General features: G+C 55.7%; 1 long non-coding RNA gene and 1 gene segment (V, D, J or C); one reads left to right on the forward strand and one right to left on the reverse strand.

Moving 5' to 3' along the window:
• The window catches only part of LOC101957805 (immunoglobulin gamma-1 heavy chain-like), a 203,225-nt gene that overhangs the window by 98,226 nt on the left and 84,331 nt on the right, over positions 1-20,668 (reverse strand).
• LOC144377981 (uncharacterized) lies at positions 7,851-14,128 on the forward strand. The gene is made up of 3 exons (XR_013439366.1): positions 7,851-7,996; positions 11,562-11,663; positions 12,071-14,128. It is a non-coding gene; the product is annotated as an uncharacterized LOC144377981 (long non-coding RNA).

The following is a 20,668-nucleotide window of genomic DNA, read 5'->3' on the forward strand; positions in this document are numbered from 1 at the left end:
GAACAGGGATACAGGAGGATGAAGGTATGAGGTGACTGAGGACTAGGAACAGGACACAGGAGGATGAAGACAGGAGGTGACTGAGGACTAGGAACAGGGACACAGGAGGATGAAGGTAGAAGGTGACTGAGGACTAGGAACAGGACACAGGAGGATGAAGACAGGAGGTGACTGAGGACTAGGAACAGGGACACAGGAGGATGAGGACAGGAGGGGACTGAGGACTAGGCACAGGGACACAGGAGGATGAAGACAGGAGGTGACTGAGGACTAGGACCAGGGACACAGGAGGATGAAGACAGGAGGTGACTGAGGACTAGGAACAGGGACACAGGAGGATGAAGACAGGAGGTGACTGAGGACTAGGAACAGGGACACAGGAGGATGAGGACAGGAGGGGACTGAGGACTAGGCACAGGGACACAGGAGGATGAGGACAGGAGGGGACTGAGGACTAGGAACAGGGACACAGGAGGATGAAGACAGGAGGTGACTGAGGACTAGGAACAGGGACACAGGAGGATGAGGACAGGAGGGGACTGAGGACTAGGCACAGGGACACAGGAGGATGAAGACAGGAGGTGACTGAGGACTAGGAACAGGGACACAGGAGGATGAAGACAGGACGTGACTGAGGACTAGGAACACGGGCACAGGAAGATGAAGACAGGAGGTGACTGAGGACTAGGAACAGGGACACAGGAGGATGAGGACAGGAGGGGACTGAGGACTAGGAACAGGGACACAGGAGGATGAGGACAGGAGGGGACTGAGGACTAGGCACAGGGACACAGGAGGATGAAGACAGGAGTTGACTGAGGACTAGGAACAGGGACACAGGAGGATGAGGACAGGAGGTGACTGAGGACTAGGAACAGGGACACAGGAGGATGAAGACAGGAGGTGACTGAGGACTAGGAATAGGACACAGGAGGATGAAGACAGGAGGTGACTGAGGACTAGGAACAGGGACACAGGAGGATGAAGGTAGAAGGTGACTGAGGACTAGGAACAGGGACACAGGAGGATGAAGACAGGAGGTGACTGAGGACTAGGAACAGGGATACAGGAGGATGAAGGTATGAGGTGACTGAGGACTAGGAACAGGACACAGGAGGATGAAGACAGGAGGTGACTGAGGACTAGGAACAGGGACACAGGAGGATGAAGACAGGAGGTGACTGAGGACTAGGAACAGGGACACAGGAGGATGAGGACAGGAGGGGACTGAGGACTAGGAACAGGGGCACAGGAGGAGGAAGACAGGAGGTGACTGAGGCCGTGGACCAGGGGCACAGGAGGAGGAAGACAGGAGGTGACTGAGGACTGGGAACAGGGACACAGGAGGATGAAGACAGGAGGTGACTGAGGACTAGGAACAGGGACACAGGAGGATGAAGACAGGAGGTGACTGAGGACTAGGAACAGGGATACAGGAGGATGAAGGTATGAGGTGACTGAGGACTAGGAACAGGACACAGGAGGATGAAGACAGGAGGTGACTGAGGACTAGGAACAGGGACACAGGAGGATGAAGGTAGAAGGTGACTGAGGACTAGGAACAGGACACAGGAGGATGAAGACAGGAGGTGACTGAGGACTAGGAACAGGGACACAGGAGGATGAGGACAGGAGGGGACTGAGGACTAGGCACAGGGACACAGGAGGATGAAGACAGGAGGTGACTGAGGACTAGGACCAGGGACACAGGAGGATGAAGACAGGAGGTGACTGAGGACTAGGAACAGGGACACAGGAGGATGAAGACAGGAGGTGACTGAGGACTAGGAACAGGGACACAGGAGGATGAAGGTAGAAGGTGACTGAGGACTAGGAACAGGACACAGGAGGATGAAGACAGGAGGTGACTGAGGACTAGGAACAGGGACACAGGAGGATGAGGACAGGAGGGGACTGAGGACTAGGCACAGGGACACAGGAGGATGAAGACAGGAGGTGACTGAGGACTAGGACCAGGGACACAGGAGGATGAAGACAGGAGGTGACTGAGGACTAGGAACAGGGACACAGGAGGATGAAGACAGGAGGTGACTGAGGACTAGGAACAGGGACACAGGAGGATGAGGACAGGAGGGGACTGAGGACTAGGCACAGGGACACAGGAGGATGAGGACAGGAGGGGACTGAGGACTAGGAACAGGGACACAGGAGGATGAAGACAGGAGGTGACTGAGGACTAGGAACAGGGACACAGGAGGATGAGGACAGGAGGGGACTGAGGACTAGGCACAGGGACACAGGAGGATGAAGACAGGAGGTGACTGAGGACTAGGAACAGGGACACAGGAGGATGAAGACAGGACGTGACTGAGGACTAGGAACACGGGCACAGGAAGATGAAGACAGGAGGTGACTGAGGACTAGGAACAGGGACACAGGAGGATGAGGACAGGAGGGGACTGAGGACTAGGAACAGGGACACAGGAGGATGAGGACAGGAGGGGACTGAGGACTAGGCACAGGGACACAGGAGGATGAAGACAGGAGTTGACTGAGGACTAGGAACAGGGACACAGGAGGATGAGGACAGGAGGTGACTGAGGACTAGGAACAGGGACACAGGAGGATGAAGACAGGAGGTGACTGAGGACTAGGAATAGGACACAGGAGGATGAAGACAGGAGGTGACTGAGGACTAGGAACAGGGACACAGGAGGATGAAGGTAGAAGGTGACTGAGGACTAGGAACAGGGACACAGGAGGATGAAGACAGGAGGTGACTGAGGACTAGGAACAGGGATACAGGAGGATGAAGGTATGAGGTGACTGAGGACTAGGAACAGGACACAGGAGGATGAAGACAGGAGGTGACTGAGGACTAGGAACAGGGACACAGGAGGATGAAGACAGGAGGTGACTGAGGACTAGGAACAGGGACACAGGAGGATGAGGACAGGAGGGGACTGAGGACTAGGAACAGGGGCACAGGAGGAGGAAGACAGGAGGTGACTGAGGCCGTGGACCAGGGGCACAGGAGGAGGAAGACAGGAGGTGACTGAGGACTGGGAACAGGGACACAGGAGGATGAAGACAGGAGGTGACTGAGGACTAGGAACAGGGACACAGGAGGATGAAGACAGGAGGTGACTGAGGACTAGGAACAGGGATACAGGAGGATGAAGGTATGAGGTGACTGAGGACTAGGAACAGGACACAGGAGGATGAAGACAGGAGGTGACTGAGGACTAGGAACAGGGACACAGGAGGATGAAGGTAGAAGGTGACTGAGGACTAGGAACAGGACACAGGAGGATGAAGACAGGAGGTGACTGAGGACTAGGAACAGGGACACAGGAGGATGAGGACAGGAGGGGACTGAGGACTAGGCACAGGGACACAGGAGGATGAAGACAGGAGGTGACTGAGGACTAGGACCAGGGACACAGGAGGATGAAGACAGGAGGTGACTGAGGACTAGGAACAGGGACACAGGAGGATGAAGACAGGAGGTGACTGAGGACTAGGAACAGGGACACAGGAGGATGAGGACAGGAGGGGACTGAGGACTAGGCACAGGGACACAGGAGGATGAGGACAGGAGGGGACTGAGGACTAGGAACAGGGACACAGGAGGATGAAGACAGGAGGTGACTGAGGACTAGGAACAGGGACACAGGAGGATGAGGACAGGAGGGGACTGAGGACTAGGCACAGGGACACAGGAGGATGAAGACAGGAGGTGACTGAGGACTAGGAACAGGGACACAGGAGGATGAAGACAGGACGTGACTGAGGACTAGGAACACGGGCACAGGAAGATGAAGACAGGAGGTGACTGAGGACTAGGAACAGGGACACAGGAGGATGAGGACAGGAGGGGACTGAGGACTAGGAACAGGGACACAGGAGGATGAGGACAGGAGGGGACTGAGGACTAGGCACAGGGACACAGGAGGATGAAGACAGGAGTTGACTGAGGACTAGGAACAGGGACACAGGAGGATGAGGACAGGAGGTGACTGAGGACTAGGAACAGGGACACAGGAGGATGAAGACAGGAGGTGACTGAGGACTAGGAATAGGACACAGGAGGATGAAGACAGGAGGTGACTGAGGACTAGGAATACGGACACAGGACGATGAAGACAGGAGGTGACTGAGGACTAAGACCAGGGACACAGGGATTGAACTCAGAGGCGCTCAACCAGTAAACCACATCCCCAGTTTTTTTAATTTTTTATTTTGAGACCGACTCTCCCTAAGTTGCTTAGAGCCTCACTAAATTGCTGAGGCTGGCCTTGAACTTGTGATTCTCTGTCCTTACCCCCCTAAACTACTGGGATTACAGGTACATGCCATAGCACCTTGCTTGTAATATATTCTTGAAACTCTCTAAGAGAGTAGAATTTAAGTGTTCTTGTCACAAAGAATAAGTAGCATCTATTAATTGGTTCAATGTGGCCATTGCCAACAATGTATACATATCTATTTTCAAAAACTAAATTAGTTCAAATAAAACCAACTCTATATTTTGCCTCTGCAGAGTGTTGTATTCAGCCTTTTTGCTTCTTTGATTAAAAAACAAAACAAAACAAAACAACCTGGCAAGGATAATTTTAATGCAGAAAGTTTATTTGGCTGATGGTTTCAGAGGTCTTAGTCCATAGACCACCAACACCACAGCTCTGGGCTTGAGGAGAAGCAGAATGTCATGACAGAAGAGAGTGTCCACCAGGAAGCAGAAAGAGCTCCTGCTCCACAGGGACAAAGTGTGACCCCAAAGGCACACCCCAGTGACCTATTCCTCCAACCACAACGTACTGCCTGCAGTCACCACCAGTTAATCCATGTCAGTGGATCAGTGCACTCCCCTAACCTAATCATTTCACTTCAGTGTTCTTGCAATGTCTCATAGGTGAGGTTGGGGGACACCACATATCCATACCTGGCCCCCAGAGTCCGTTTCCTAACGCACTCCATTTCCAAGAACCCCACAGTCTTAACAGTTAAACACTGTCCCAAAGTCCAAGTCCAATCTCTCCTCTGAGACTCAAGGCAGACTTCAGTGAAAGCTCCTGAAGATATCAAAAGCCAGTTATGTGGAACAAATTTATATAAAGGCACAGAGTCGACATTTCCATTTCATAAGGAGAAACAGGGGCACAGAAAGAAGGTCTGTGACCAAGGCAAGACTGAAATCCATCGGGGCCACCAGTCCTGGAGCTCCACGTCCAGCATCTGGGCACAAGGCATGTTGATGATGTGTCCAAAGGGCTTGGGTAGCTCGGCCCCATGGCTTTGCTGGTTGCAGCCCAAGGGGCCTCTCTCCTGCCTGTCTCTGTTCACCTCCTGCAGCGTTCCCCAGCCCTGGAATTTCTCAATCTTGGAGGTCTCCACTGCAGCTTTAGCTTCCTGCTCACATCTCCACACATCACCCTCTAAGAGGCTGCCCACAGGGACTCTGACCCTGGGCACTATGCCTGGCCTCCTAGGCCTTCCTTTGACACCTCAGTGGAAGCCACAATGACCCCCTCCAGCATCCTGCCATCCTGCAGAACCAGAACCACATGGTTGATGCCAAGGTCTGCTACTATCTTGAGCAGTAGCTAAGTCTCCAGGGACCATGAGGCAGATTTCCCTGAGTGCTAGGTGGCTGAGCATGGGAAATAACCTCCCAGGCTCCCTCCCACTACCTGTGCAAGCAGGGAGCCTCAGTGGCCTCTTCTCAAAGGAACCTTTACCTCTAACTCCCTTGAGCCTCAGGTGGTGTGATCTTGAGGTGCCCTCAAGCCATCTTTTCTATTGTCTATGGGTAAAGAATTAGCATCTCTTTCATGGCTACAATCTCTTTAACTACCACAACTTCCCTAGCCCCCATTGTACTTGCCAAACTACAAGTTTAAAAAAACCTTTCTGTTCCTTATTATCACAGTAAACTTGGCTAAAAGCTGCCACAAATATTCTTGCCATTGCTTGAATTTTTTACCTTGAAATTTTCTCCACTAGATCATCACCTTTAAGCCTCAGGGCAGGGGAAAAAATAATTCAACTTCTTTTCCTGATTATAACATGCTTGTCTCTCCTTCAACTTTTAAGAGAATCTTCCTTTTCCTCTGAAACCTCTTGAGCCTTGTCTTACTGTCTGCAGTCCTATTGGTATCTGGTCTTCTGGGCTCCCACGAGAATTGCCCATTAAACTCTGCTGACAACATTCTGAAGTTTTTCCAGCTTGTATCACTAATGTTTCCAAAATTTCTCCTTCCACAAACCAGCTCCAAAAACTCTGAACCACACGGTCAGGTTAGTCACACCAGTGACCCTACTCCTGGTACCAACTGGTGTTTTATTCATTGTTTTCATCAGTGTGGCTAAGGACCTGACAAGGACAATTAGAGAAGGAAAAAAGTTCATTTTGGCTCATGGTTTCAAAAGGTCTCAGTCTCTAGATGGCTGACTTCATTCCTCTGGGCCCAAGGTAGGCAGAAACTTATGGTGAAGAGTATGGTGGGGGGAAGCAGCTCTAGATGTGGCAATCTGGAAACAGGGAAAGACTAAACTTAGCTCACCAGGGACAAAATATAAACCCCAAAGTCATGCTCAATGACCCACCTTCTCTAGCTACACCCTTCCTGCTTATAGGTATCATCTAGTTAATATATTCAAGTGGATTAACTCACTGACTTGGTTAAGCCTCTCATAACCCCATTGTTTCCTTCTAAACTTTCTTTTTTCACACATGAGTTTTCAGGGGACAAATTATTTAACTTATAAAGCCTGGAAGGAGGAGAATGTGATGTAAGTCGATACCAGAAGTGACTCTACACAGGTGTTTCTATGGCTTAATCTTTGTCACCTTTCCCTGCTGAGTCCTGGGTGATGATCTCTGTGGGCTGCACATCCTTGGGGCTCGGGGCTCAGTGGCTTCGTCTGGATATGGAGACCCCTAAGGCAGTGCTGGACCTCATTCTGGACAGGTCTGTAGGGCCCTTGGCCACCCTATCCCCCACCCTCATTCCCTTGCAAGTGTGGCTGCAGGGACACTGCAGGGAGCTGCTGGACAGCCACTCTGACCTCCTGCAGCACAACCCTGGACGGGGCACCAGGTCCCGTTAGGCTGGCATGATGGTGCTGCCATACGGCAGCCCCTGTGGCTCTGGGTTCTGCCTGAGCCACTAGGTTGTGCTTTGTAAACGCAGCAGCACTGGGGCTGGGGAAGCAAGGCTGCTGCACTTCAGCTCTGCCCCTTGCTACTTTTGGTGGTCACTCTAGAGGTTCTAACACAGCTCTTCAGCTGGATGCAGCTTGCTTGGCATGCACCTGGGTCCTGCCTGCCACATGCTGCAGCCTGCTGGCCCCAGCTCTCTGTGCCATATGTTTGCTGTCACGTACACTCACAGCTCCACCACCTCACCCTGATGCCTGTGTGCCCACCTTCTAAAGGCACAGGGAAGGAAGCAAGCATGGGTCTCCTGTACTTGGACAGTGTGCTTCTGACCCCAGGCCTGTGGGGGCTCCCTCCACACCAAGCAAAGCCATCAGCTCTGCAGCAGCAGCACCAGCAGCAGGTATCCCCTGATCCTATGAGGCCTGGCACTGTCCACCTGGAGACTCACAGATCGAGGGCTGGGCCCTAGTAGGTGGCCCGTGACCTGTGGCTCTGATGAGTGGCTGTCAGTCAGGCTTCCCATGACCCTCTTGGGATGAGGCCCTGGTGTGTGCAGGGCAGCCCCAGGTTGGCACAAAGCTGCATCTGCCCATGTGCTGTCCTGAGGAGAACAGGAGGGAAGGAGGGCCTGGCAGGAAGGGGTGGCAGGAAGGGGGCTCTCCCTGAGCTGGCCCGGAACTTATCTGCTTCCTGTGAGCTGAGGTGCCCAGGGGGAGGGTGGCATCTCTTGTGGCCTAGTCTGGCTGAGCTCCAGACTCCAGGAGGGCAGGGCATTGGGTCTCTGAACCTGGAGGGTGGGGTCAGGCTGCTCTGGGCCCTCTGTCCCCACCTGCAAGCAGCACTGGCTCCTTCTCTCAGGAAGGGAGGCAGGTGAGTGGCCCCTGAGTCCTGTAGGTGGAGGCCCCAGACCTTTTTGGCGGGTGTGGGTTGTGCTGCCCAGCTGCCGTGGGCAGTTCTGGGCAGAGCTCTTCTCACTGGGGTAGATCCCAGCTCTATCCACTGTGACTCAGGGCTGCTCAGAATCTGTTCAGGACGTCAGGCCTTTCTTGGTGAGCAGTAAGTAAAGGTCTCACATGAGTAGGGCTGGGTGTCAGCTGGGCTCTGGGTGGCTTCCGGGCAGGTTTATGTGTGACATGTGGCACTGTGCGTACCAGCTACTATAATATGCACAGTGTCTCAGGCCTGCACAAATTCCCTTCCGCCTGCCAGGAGGGCCCAGCCCAGGGAGGGGTCTCTCCTGGCTGCAACGTGAGTAGGGGCATGTCTCCTGGCCTGAGATCCGAGTTCCGGCATGGGCTGTCCTTGTTCTCCTTGAGTGCAGAGTGGGCATGGAGTCCTTGGGAAGGTGTCCGCTGGCCTGCACTCTGACCCAAATGCCTCCTCTTGCCCGTGGAGCTGTCCTGGGTGCTTCTGGCTTGCTGGGACCCTGTGGGGCCAGCTAGTCCACCTCACAGGGACATAAACACCAGCAGAAACCCCAGGCCTGTGGAGTCCCTGTAGGTGGCCTCAGTGTCCCTCTTGGTCCTGTCCGGCTATGAGGAGGTGTCCTTGGATCACTGGGTTCTTCTCTCCTGAGCTTTAGAAGTTTCTGGTCTTAGCACAGGTGGATCCCCTGGGGCATTCGGCCCTGTCCTGTTAGTGCAGGTCAGCTGCCTGCCAGCCTGTCCTCCTCCTAGGTCTCAGCTTGGGCTGGCCAGGTCAGAGCCAAGTTTCCAGCCCAGGCCTTGGGACTCCAGTGTCCAGGCAAATCGCCCTCAAGAGCTCTGGCCCAGGTGCCGTGGGGTGTTGGGTCCATCCAGTCTGAGGGGACTACTGTTCGCCTGGTCACTTTTAGGTGAGGGCTAGGCTTGTCAAGGGGATGTTGGGCCTCGCCTGAGCCATTGGGGGGTGTCCCAGTGTGAGACAATCCCTTTTAGAACCTCAGTCCAGCCCCCTGGCACTGGGCATGGGGTGAGCCTTTTGGCCCCAGAGCAAGGGTGGGAGCTGGGGTTTCCGAACTCAGTTGAGCACCTGGACTCAACTGAGTGTAGTTGGAGGCCCCAGACCCTTTAGGGCGGGTGTGGGTTGTGCTGCCCAGCTGCCGTGGGCAGTTCTGGGCAGAGCTCTTCTCACTGTGGTAGTTCCAGCTATATCCACTCTGATTCAGGGCTGCTCAGAATCTGTTCAGGACGTCAGGCCTTTCTTGGTGAGCAGTAAGTAAGGGTCTCGAATGAGTAGGGCTGGGTAGACTGGCTCATTGGGAGGAGGGATGTGGGAGACAGGCCTAGAGACCCAGGGTGGGGAGGAGGTGGCCGGTTCCTTGTCACAGTGGTCATCTCAGCGAGGATAGCACATCAGCAGGTGTGTGCTCTGCAGCCTGCACCTGGGAGCCGACGTGGCCAAACACAGCACTTCCCAGTGCACCATGACCCAGCCTCGTAGCTGATCACCTAGGCGCCCCGTGCCCACATGTCACCCTCCTGGATGGTGTCCCCAGCGTTCTGTGGAAGGGGACATGAGGAGAGGAGAGAGGGGAGGGAGAGATGCTGTCCCTGGAGAGAGTGCTGGGAGGACCCCCAGGTGGCTGTCCTCCCTGTTCACACTCTGAGGGTTCCCCAGGAGCTCTGTGAGGAGTGGCTCCTGTCCCCTGTGTCCTCCAGCAGGGTGGGTGGAGCCCCTCTGCCCCCAGACAGGGCAGAAACCGGCACCGCAGAGGCCAGGGCTGCCCAGGGACCCAGACCTGGGCACAGTGCTCCCCTGGAACGAGGCCCTGCAGCCCTGAGCGGTCTGAGACAGGCCAGAGGCTCCACCTTCGTCTGGTCAGTGCAGGTGGGGTGCCCCGGCCCTCCCTGAGCCCTCTGGGTGCCTACTGGGAAGCTCCCATGCAGCAGGGAGTAGGCCGGCTCCAGGGCTGTCCTGTGGCTTCCCAAAGCTCCCAGGAAAGACCAGCAGAGGCCCCACCAGGCCCCAGGTGGTCCATGATCCCCTCTGAGGCTGCCAGTGGAACTGCGGCTCCCAGGAGGCACCCTACTTTGTGAAAGGTGGGAACATCCCCCAGACAGCCCTGGGGAGAAGGGAAGGGCCTGTGCCTAAATTTTTACAATTGCTTCCTGAGTTGAATTTTAACCTGCACAACTAGTTTCAGGACAGTCCAATCCCAGGTCCTCAGTCTCCAATGACTAAGTGCCCTCCTTGTACCCTGTGAAATTTGAGCCCTTCTGTATCCAGGGGCCATTTCCTGCCCAGAGAGGGAGCCCTCAGGGCCTGAGGGATGGACTCTGGGAGTGAGAGCTGACCTGTGGGCTCTGTTTCCGTCCTGGTTTTCTGTGCTTCCACAGGGTGCTGGACCTGGTGGCTGTTTGTGCTTACACTTTGGGTGTCCCTCCTGTGCTTCTCGCACCTGTTCCTGGGTGACTGAGTGGGGCCTGGAGAGTTACCTGCTCTCTCAGAGGCAATGTCTTCCTGTTGGGAGATTTGGGGATGCAGCCCACTGATTCAGGCCAGGATGAGGCTGGAGGCCTCTGGGTCCTGGGGTGGAGAGCTGGCTACGCTTCTGCTGGGGCTGCTGGGCTCTGTGGAGAAGCTGCTGGAGGCCAAGGGCAAGGTGCTCTACGTGGCTGTGCAGTCACCTCAAACCCCAAAGCCTCCAGCTGGTGGGCTCCTGCCGTGCACAGCTCCAGCTGGTGGGCAGAGATGCTGGGACCTGGTCTGGACTCTCCAGTGCCGGGCCCTGCTGCCCACAGGGCTGTGAGCTCAGGACGCCCTTGGTTCTCGGGGTTTTTGCTGCTGGGTCTACCACTGTGGTAGTTACCGTAGTTACACAGTAGGAGAGCCCTTCACAAAAAGCCCTGCCGACAGAGGCCCCTCCCAACTCCTGGGACAGGCTTCCAGCAAGTGCACAGATAGCAGTGCCCAGTCACTGCCCAGTACGCGGGGGTCTGGCCTCTTCCGGAAAGGCCTGCGGTGACATCCTGCTGGGGGAGGGTGCCTCATTCTGGCTGGGCACAATTCACGAGCCACTTGTCAAGCAGAAAGGAACTTTATTTTTAGAACACACAGACTGCACCACATGAGCTATTCAGGAATTCCCTCAGAGCCCAACTGCCACCACAGGCTTCTGGGGAACCTCTCAACCCCCCATTCCTCCTGCTCTTGAGGCCGATTGGCTGGGTCACATGGGCGGAGCCAAAAGAGTCCACCAATGAGCAGCTGCGTGGTCTGAAAGGGTGGGGAAACAGCCCAATGAGCATCATCTCAGAGGAGCCAATCAGCTGGCAGCTGGAAGTTTGCAGGGGCAAGGTGAGCCAATCAGCTGGAAGTTTGCTGGGGCTCCTCAGACTGTGGCTCTCAACAGGGGGGCAAGAGGCAGACCCCCCTGTAGCTGCAGCCCTGAGACAGGTGTGAAGGTGTGGGGCTGCCCCACAGGGCTGTCTTGATGAAGAGCATGTAACACCAGGACCCCAAGGACTGCACTGGGGGGTCCTGAGGGAGGAGACAGGATCTCTGGAAGCATCCGTGTCTTGGAGTGTGGAGCTGGCAGCTCCGTTGGGTTCCCCTGGTGAGTCGAGTGTGGTGGATGGTGTGTGGGTGTGGGGTGGGGTGCACAGTGTGGGCGTAGGGTGAGGGTGGGGTATCTTCTGTTGCCGACAGGCAGGCCATGACCAGGGGCTGGGCAGAGCCAGTGCACGGGGCCAACCCCTTCCTGGAGGCTGTTGCAGAGAGGGGTTCCTGGGCTTCCAGAGGGCATCTTGGAGTGCCCAGCTGTGGGCCCCTGTGTTCACCAATCCCAAGTGTGGAACCTGCTGGGCAACCGGCCGGGCACCAGCACTCTGGGACAGTGGTCCACTTCACCTTTTGAATACAGGTTTTGTTGCTTTGAGGATTAAAAGGGCAGTTTTTTTTCTCTCTTCTCCCCTCTTCCCTCCCTAAGGAGATGGGGGACTGTGTTGTCTTTTGTCCCCCTAGGTGATTGTCCTTGGACACCCCCACCTCAGGAAGGAGGTGTCTGCTGAGGATGTAAGAAGTGAATTGCCACTCACCTCAGGGCACAGCTGGGACCTGGCCGGGCACAGCTGGCCTGTAGCCTTGAATGGCTCCTTAAAGCCCTGGGCTTCCCTGAGGGGCAGAACCACAGCCTCGGGGACTGAGTTCTCTGCGCTTCTCCTTTGCTCCTCCCTTTCCTTTTCCTGAAAACCATTTCCTCTTTAGTAAATCGGCATGAATTGGCATCCGGGACAAGGACTGAGCTCTCCAGTGATAGTCTGGGTGGGTGCAGTGGAGCTCCCGCACCACCTTGGTGGGCTTGGGGACAGGACCCTGGTGGTGAGGCCTGCTGGGTCTGGGGGAGCTGGCAGAGGGGCTTGCTTTGGCGACAGCTGCCGCTCAGGGATTCTAGGCTGCACTAAGGCATGACCACTGCCCCTATGGGGTGTGGCCCGTGCAGAACCCTGGGCATTATGCCAGCAGGGAGCGCTGGGCTCTGGCCTCCCATGGGGGTTTTGGAGGACACTGAGATCAGGTAATGTCACAGTTTACAGCCTCAGCTGCTGTTCCACTGCCAGCCAGCAGCAGAAGGGGACCTGGGACCTCAGAGTGGGCTGGGCAGCCAGTGCCCCATGGTGTCCTACTGGGAGCACTGGGAAGACCTGTCCTTGCAGGTGGCCAAAGACCTGCTTAGTGGTGTCCTGGGCTCCACTGCAGGCCAGGGTCTCCCCCTCAAGGCACTACCCTTTGTGCTGCCTTCCTGGTGGATAAATTGCCCCCCACATCTGGGTGGGGCACTCTGGGCCTTGTTCACTCCTTCAGGGAGCAGGTGCCTCTACCCAGGAAAGCCTGAGGTGGGCGAGGTCGGGGCCACCTCTGTGGTGGCCGACCCAGGACTCTGGATCTGAGACATGCTCCTGGCATCTGGAGGTGCGTGTGAAGGCACCACAGGCTTGGTGTCCCAGGACACAGCTCTGGGGTGCTGCCTGAGTGGAGTGGCACTCACTGGCTGCGTTCATGCCCCTGGACTTGGGCTTTCTCTAAAGTCTATCTGGAATTGACCACCCTTGTGACCAGAGGTCTCGCTGGTTCTTACTCCCAGAGGACCTTCCCCATCCTGGATGCACTGTGCTCTTGGTACAAATCCAGTCCCAGTGGAATCTGGAGCAGGCACAGGTGAGGTGTAGGTGCAGGGAAGGGCCAGGTGCAGGGAGGGCCAGGTGCAGAGGAGGCCTGTGAAAGGAAAGTGACCACAACACTTGGAGTGACCAAGAGATCTTTACTGCAGCAGTGAGAAGGAGGAGAGAGAGAGGGAGAGAGAGAGAGAGAGAGAGAGAGAGAGAGAGAGAGAGAGAGAGAGAGAGAGAGAGACAGGGAGAGAGGGAGAGGGAAAAGAGAGAACGTGAGAGGGAGAGGGAAAAGAGAGAACGTGAGAGGGAGAGGGAGAGAGTACAAGTGAGAGAGAGCAGGAGAGAGTAAAAAGCAAGAGAGGGGGGCACGGCAGGAGAGAATTTTTATAGCCCAATCTAATGGGGTCTCTGGGTTTGCAAGCTGCCTTGTTGGTGTACAGTGATCGGATCATATGGTAGTTTCTAAGGGTGTCATCTTCTACTTTCAGAAAGATGGGGCAGGGGTCAGATGTGGATTTCCTACATGGGTGGGGGTCAAGTGTACAGCCTCGAGTGGGGTTGAGTGTTCAGACTTGATGCAAACAGGTGATAAAGGACCAGACAGAGGCGGGTTTGAGTTCCCTTATTATCCTGCAGCTAACATTCCTTCAGCGTGTCCTGCAGACAACTTAGTTCAAACTGTCATGCACCTAACAGCCCAGGTCCAGGAGGAGCTCAGGTACAGAGGAAGTCCATGTGCAGGGAGGCCCAGGTGCAGGGGAGGGGCAGGTGCAGAGGAGGCTCAGGTGCAGAGGAGGCCCATGTGCAGTGGAGGGGCAGGTATAGAGGAGGCCCTGGTCCTGGGGAGGCCCAGGTGCAGAGGATGCCCATGTGCAGGGAAGGGGCAGGTTCAGAAGGGGTACAGGAGCAGGATGGTGCAGAGCAGGGGAGGGGCAAGAGTAGGGGAGGGGCAGAGCAGGGGGCAGGAGCAGGTCAGTGGATTGGTTCTTTCTTTCGTTAGCTGAAATTCATTGCATTCTAATGATATTAGTCCTTTAATGTTGGATTATTTTTTCTATATTTATTATTGGCTTTAACCTTCAATGGTGTTTGAAATGTTAAGAATCTTACAGAAAAAGCGTTGTGCAGTTTCACAATTTGGAGTATGAAGTGAAGCCTGTCCCACTTTGGGTGTTCTTTGGTCCATCCTGGATCCTGGCAGAGCCTCCATTTCCCTCCGGGGGCTGGTGAGATGTCAGTGCTCTTGGCTGAGAAGCAGGTACCTTGCAGGACCAACCCTCCAAGACTCCAGTGGGCTGGGACCCCAACCAACGAGTGTGTCTTTATTTCTATGATGGTGGCTGGTTGAGGAACATGCTCACCTGTCCAAGCCCAAAGAGTGGACTAGGAGACATGAGGGACAGCAGAAAGCAATGCTTTAGTTCAATGATGGTCTTGCAAGATCAGATGCCTGGTGGTCAGGGACCCCCAGACTGTGTCCAACCAGTGTTTCATTCCCTGGAGCGCAGGTCCCTGGCAGGGGACATTGAAGTTATAGACATTGACACTATCTGAATTGCTAAAAGGGGAGGACTCTTTATTATGGGCAATTGCCACCTCAACAAGCCAGTATGTCTAGGATGCAGGGCAGGACCAAAGAGCACAAGAACAAAGGAAAGTGAGTCCCAAAGGTGTAAAGGGGGGGTTTGAGAAGTAGAGGTCCAGTGGTCCATATTCGGAATACAGCGTCCAGCCTTGACTGTGATGTCACATCCAGTCATTTTATCTACAGCCCCTGCCTTTCCCGCCCCAATTAGAAGTAGCCAGTTGTGTAGGTGGAGCCCCAGCTCCCCCATGAGAGCCAGGGGCAGAGTGGTCTGGGGACAGAGAGGGCCCACTCTGCCCAGGTGTGAGGGAGCGCACCTTCTGCAGAAGCAGAGCCTGTCTGCCCAGCCACTTCCCAGCCCAGGTGGGATTCCTTGGGGCTCCAGGTGTTTCTAATAGGAGAACACCCCGAGTCCTGCATCCTGGTGCCACAGGGGAAGAGGGAAACCCCACACCTCGGTTCTTGTGTTCCAGTGAAAGACAATTCAAAGTCAGACACCAGCATCACGCAAGAGGACTGTGTCACAAGTGAAGGGGAGGGAAGGCCAAGGGAGCCCACAGAGCCCCCTCAGGGAGAGGGCGGCTCACCTCTGAGCAGGGAAGACAGAGGGGGTCAAACTCATCGTTTGCCGTGAGGACTGGGCCCCCGTCAGCCATCTTCCCTAATCCAGAGTCCACCTCCTCCTCCACCCCGGGAAGTGGAGCTTTTGACCCTAGCTGGTCCTCTCTGGAACGGTGGTGGTGGCCATCCTATTCCGGGGGCTTCAGTACAAGTGAACCCATGGTAATGTCACGGGGTCAGTCGCTGGCCAGAAGTTACCCCAGTGGACCAGGGCTACTAGAGGAACCTCCCTTCCCCACAAGTGGGGACCCCTATAGCCAGGATCCCCCGCTGCACAGCAACCCCAGTGGACCCGCGAGAGTCAGGCCCCTGCACCCTTCCTCCTGGTGTGCTGTCCAGTTGGCTCCTTCGCTTCTGCTGGGCCGACATTGGCTTTTGTCCACTTTTAAAGAAGGTCATTTGAAGAAGACTCTGAAGTCATTTAAGGGACACCTGGGACCTAGTCACGTGTCTTTCTGCTCACTCCAGCTCTTTCCTCACGTCGTGACCAGCTGCCTGGCCTGGAATGGCACCAGTGTCCAGTGCTGCCCCTGGTGGCAGGTGGCCCTCCAGGCTTCCTGTTGGCCCACTGTGGGGTTTTGGAAGGCAGCCTTCTCAGCTCCTCTTTTCAGGTCACCTCTCGACCCCCAAGAGGCCAGCAGAGCCTCTCGTGGGGACCACTGCTTCTGCTGGTCTCGCGGGCAGCTTCTCTTCTGGGCAGCTTCGACTACTTGCTGTGTCTCCCAGGTTTCTGTGCTGAGCACTGTGGTTAGGGCTTTTCTTCTGGGCTGTGACCCAGTGACCAGGCACCTTCCCCACAGTTGCCTAGACTGCCCCAGGCCATGCCTGTCCTTGTAACCCTAAGGTGGTGACAGGGTCAGCCTTGTATCTAGGCCCCTGGTTCCAGGGAGCGTGACGGCTGTGTTACTGTGTGCTGTGTTGGGAGGGGACAGCAGAGCCCTTCCTGGAGGAATCCTGCTGGACCCAGCCTCTGGCTAAGGGCCCCTTCTCCTCAGTACTCTACGCCTTCCCAGCTTCTCAACTCCTGGAGCCATAGGGGAGTTGGATATTTCTGGAACCCTCTGTGCTCCCTTGGAGGACCTTGAAGGTGGGTAAATAGAGGATTGAGAAAGGCCACGTGCCATTGGTGATGATGACCTCACAGACGTGACAAAGCTGGCCCTGGGATGGCTCTGTCACCTCTCTGTACTCCCTGGGCCTCAGCCAGTAGCGGGGCATATGGCCTTGGACTTCAGGCTGAATTCTGTACCTGCTGAACTCCAGCGTCCCCAGTAGAGCCTCCTTGGCCCCCAAGGGCTGCCCTTGCTGCCCATCTAGGATCCCAGGTGTCCAGGTGCTCAGGGCCCAGGGTGTAGAGAGTCAGATGTGACTGCTAGCTTGCAAACCTAATGCTTACTGTCCTTGATGGAGTCTGCCTGCACACGGGATGTTCTGTCAAGGTCTAGATAAGGTGACAGCAAGCAGACTTGCACAGGAGATGTGTGTTGTCTTTGATGGGGCTTCCTCACAAACGAGAGGTTCCTTCAATGTTTAGATAGGTAACAGGGGACAGCTTGAAAACGAGGTGTCTGCTGTCCATGGGAGGACTTGCTCACAAATGGGATGGTCTGCAAAGTGGGCTAGGAGGGCGCTGAGAAAATTCTTATCTGTTCTTAACAAAGAGCAGAGCTCAGCATGCTCCGGGCCAAGAGCAGATTAGCCATGAGAAGCGGGTCCCCTTTGATTAGAAAGGAGGACTTCTGTATCCATGTTTAACCAGCTGAAAGACCTGATCTATTGCTGTTGGAAGGCTGCCTTCTTTGTTCACTATACTATAAAAGATGCTGTATACAATAAAGGACGTTTTTTCTTCTGCTGCTTGGTTTCCTCTGCCTCTTCTTTCTTTCCGATGCTGACCTGCCAGTGAGTTACTTACAACACAGGGTGCAGTGCAGCTGGTTAAACATGCCAGCAGATGTGCCCATGATGTCCTCATGCAAATGTCAGCTGCTGGGGACCAGCCCAGGGCTGTGGGGAAGAGGGGCCACTCTAGGTGAGGCCTCTTCTTGTGGGAGCCCCTCAGCAGGGACTCCACAAATCAGACCCTTCCACTGGGCCCCTGCCCTGAGGGGTCTTCCTGCTCCACTCCTCAGTGGGCTTCCTTTCTGGGAGAACCCAAAGCTCCAAGACTCCCCTCTTTGGTCAATCTGTGAGGTACTCATACATGTGTCCTCAGCCGCTTGGGCTTTGGGGCAGTGTAGGGTCCTGGGCACCCTCCTTGCTCAGCCCACCTGCCCTTGTCCAGTCCCATGGGGTCGTATGTCGGGCTCTGCTGGCCCCACCCCAGCCCCAGCTCTGGCCTCCCCAGGATGCTCTGTGGTGTACCCCAGGTGCAGGAGCCAGCCAGGGCCACCCCTCCTGTGTGGGGTCCTAGGCCCAAGTGTCCCTTCACCAGGATGCAGGAAGCCTCTGCCCGCCCTCGGGGTGCCCGGCAGAGACTACTACGCCTACTCACAGCCTGGGGCTCCTGTCCCTACCTAGGTAGAACAGAACAGGGGACATGGTCTGCCTAGTGCCACAGCTGGCCTCTGCAATATCCCCAGCATAGGGAGGGACATCTCCCTCTGCCTTGTCGGCAGTCAGCTCCGAATCTTGTAGCCATGGAACGTGCTTCCTAGAGTAGGTCTCTGCTCCTGCAGGGTCTGGGTCGTGAGAGCTGAAAGGAGAGGATAATAGGAGGTGAGTGAGGTCTACGACCAGGGACACAGGAGGATGAAGACAGGAGGTGACTGAGGACTAGGAACAGGGACACAGGAGGATGAGGACAGGAGGTGACTGAGGACTAGGAACAGGGACTCAGGAGGATGAAGACAGGAGGTGACTGAGGACTAGGAACAGGGACACAGGAGGATGAAGACAGGAGGTGACTGAGGACTAGGAACAGGGACATAGGAGGATGAAGACAGGAGGTGACTGAGGACTAGGAACAGAACACAGGAGTATGAAGACAGGAGGTGACTGAGGACTAGGAACAGGGACACAGGAGGATGAAGACAGGAGGTGACTGAGGACTAGGAACAGAGACACAGGAGGATGAAGACAGGAGGTGACTGAGGACTAGGAACAGGGACTCAGGAGGATGAAGACAGGAGGTGACTGAGGACTAGGAACAGGGGCACAGGAAGATGAAGACAGGAGGGGACTGAGGACTAGGAACAGGGACACAGGAGGATGAAGACAGGAGGTGACTGAGGACTAGGAACAGGGGCACAGGAGGATGAAGACAGGAGGTGACTGAGGACTAGGAACAGGGACACAGGAGGATGAAGACAGGAGGTGACTGAGGACTAGGAACAGGGACACAGGAGGATGAAGACAGGAGGTGACTGAGGACTAGGAACAGGGACACAGGAGGATGAAGACAGGAGGTGACTGAGGACTAGGAACAGGGACACAGGAGGATGAAGACAGGAGGTGACTGAGGACTAGGAACAGGGACACAGGAGGATGAAGACAGGAGGTGACTGAGGACTAGCAACAGGGGCACAGGAAGATGAAGACAGGAGGGGACTGAGGACTAGGAACCAGAGACACAGGAGCATGAAGACAGTAGGTGAGTGAGGCCTAGGAACAAGGACAGAGTAGGATGAAGACAGGAGGTGACTGAGGCCCTCAAGCAATTGGCAGCTGCTGGGGACCAGCCCAGGGCTGTGGGGAAGAGGGGCCACTCTAGGTGAGGCTCATGGCCTCTTCTTGTGGGCGCCCCTTGGCAGGGACTCCACAAATCAGACCCTTTCCTGTGGGCCCCTGCCCTGGGAGGTCTTCCTGCTCCACTCCTCAGTGGGCTTCCTTTCTGGGAGACCCCAAAGCTCCAAGACTCCCCTCTTTGGTCAATCTGTGAGGTACTCATACCTGTGTCCTCAGCCGCTTGGCCTTTGGGGCAGTGTATGGTCCTGGGCAGCCTCCTTGCTCAGCCCACCTGCCCTTGTCCAGTCCCATGGGGTCGTGTGTCTGGGCTCTGCTGGCCCCACCCCAGCCCCAGCTCAGGCCTCCCCAGGATGCTCTGTGGTGTCTCCCAGGTGCAGGAGTCAACCAGGGACACCCCTCCTGTGTGTGGGGTCCTAGGCCCAAGTTTCCCTTCACCAGGATGGGGGAAGCCTCTGCCAGCTCTCAGGGTACGTGGCAGAGACTACTACACCTACTCACAGCCTGGGGCTCCTGTCCCTACCTAGGTATCACAGAACACGGGACACGGTGTGCCTAGAGCTACAGCTGGCCTCTGCATTACCCCGTGTTGGGAGGTTCATCACCCTCTGCATCCTCTGCAGTCAGCTCTGGACCCTGTAGCCATGGAACGTGCTTCCTAGCGTAGTCTCAGCTCCAGCAGGGTCTCAGTGGTTGGAGCTGAAAGGAGAGGACAATAGGAGGTGAGTGAGGTCTAGGACCAGGGACACAGGAGGAGGAAGACAGGAGGTGACTGAGGATTAGGAACAGGGTCATAGGAGGATGAAGACAGGAGGTGACTATGTCCTAGAAACAGGGTCACAGGAGGAGGAACAGGAGGTGAATGTGTCCTAGGACCAGGGTCAGAGTATAATGAAGACAGGAGGTAACTGAGGCCTAATTAGGGGCACAGAGCGTGAGGACATGAGGTGATTGCGGCCTGGGGACCAGGGACTTAGGAGGGTTAGGACAGGCGGTAACTGAGGCCTGGTTCCATGGGCACAGGTAAGTGTGGACAGGAGATGTCTGAGGCTTTGTACCCGGGGCACAGGGGGTGAGGACAGGAGTGACTGAGGTGTAGGAACAGGGGCACAGGGGCTTTGGTCAGGATGTGACCGAGTTAGGGGACCAGGGGCACAGGAGGTGAGGAGAGGAGTTGACTGAGGCTTAGATACATGGGCACAGGAGGTGAGGACACAGGTGACTGAGGCTTAGGTCCAGGGGCACAGGAGGTGAGGACACAGGTGACTGAGGCTTAGGTCCAGGGGCACAGGAGGTGAGGACACAGGTGACTGAGGCTTAGGTCCAGGGGCACAGGAGGTGAGGACACAGGTGACTGAGGCCTAGGACCAGGGGCACAGGAGGTGAGGACACAGGTGACTGAGGCCTAGGTCCAGGGGCACAGGAGGTGAGGACACAGGTGAATGAGGCTTAGGTACAGGGGCACAGTGGGTGAGGACAGGAGGTGACTGAAGCATAGGCACAGGGGCACAGGGGCTATGGTCAATAGATGACTGAGTTAGGGGACCAGGGAAACAGGAT

This window comes from Ictidomys tridecemlineatus, chromosome 5, assembly GCF_052094955.1.
Source record: "Ictidomys tridecemlineatus isolate mIctTri1 chromosome 5, mIctTri1.hap1, whole genome shotgun sequence".
In the NCBI taxonomy this organism is placed as follows: Eukaryota; Metazoa; Chordata; class Mammalia; order Rodentia; family Sciuridae; genus Ictidomys; species Ictidomys tridecemlineatus.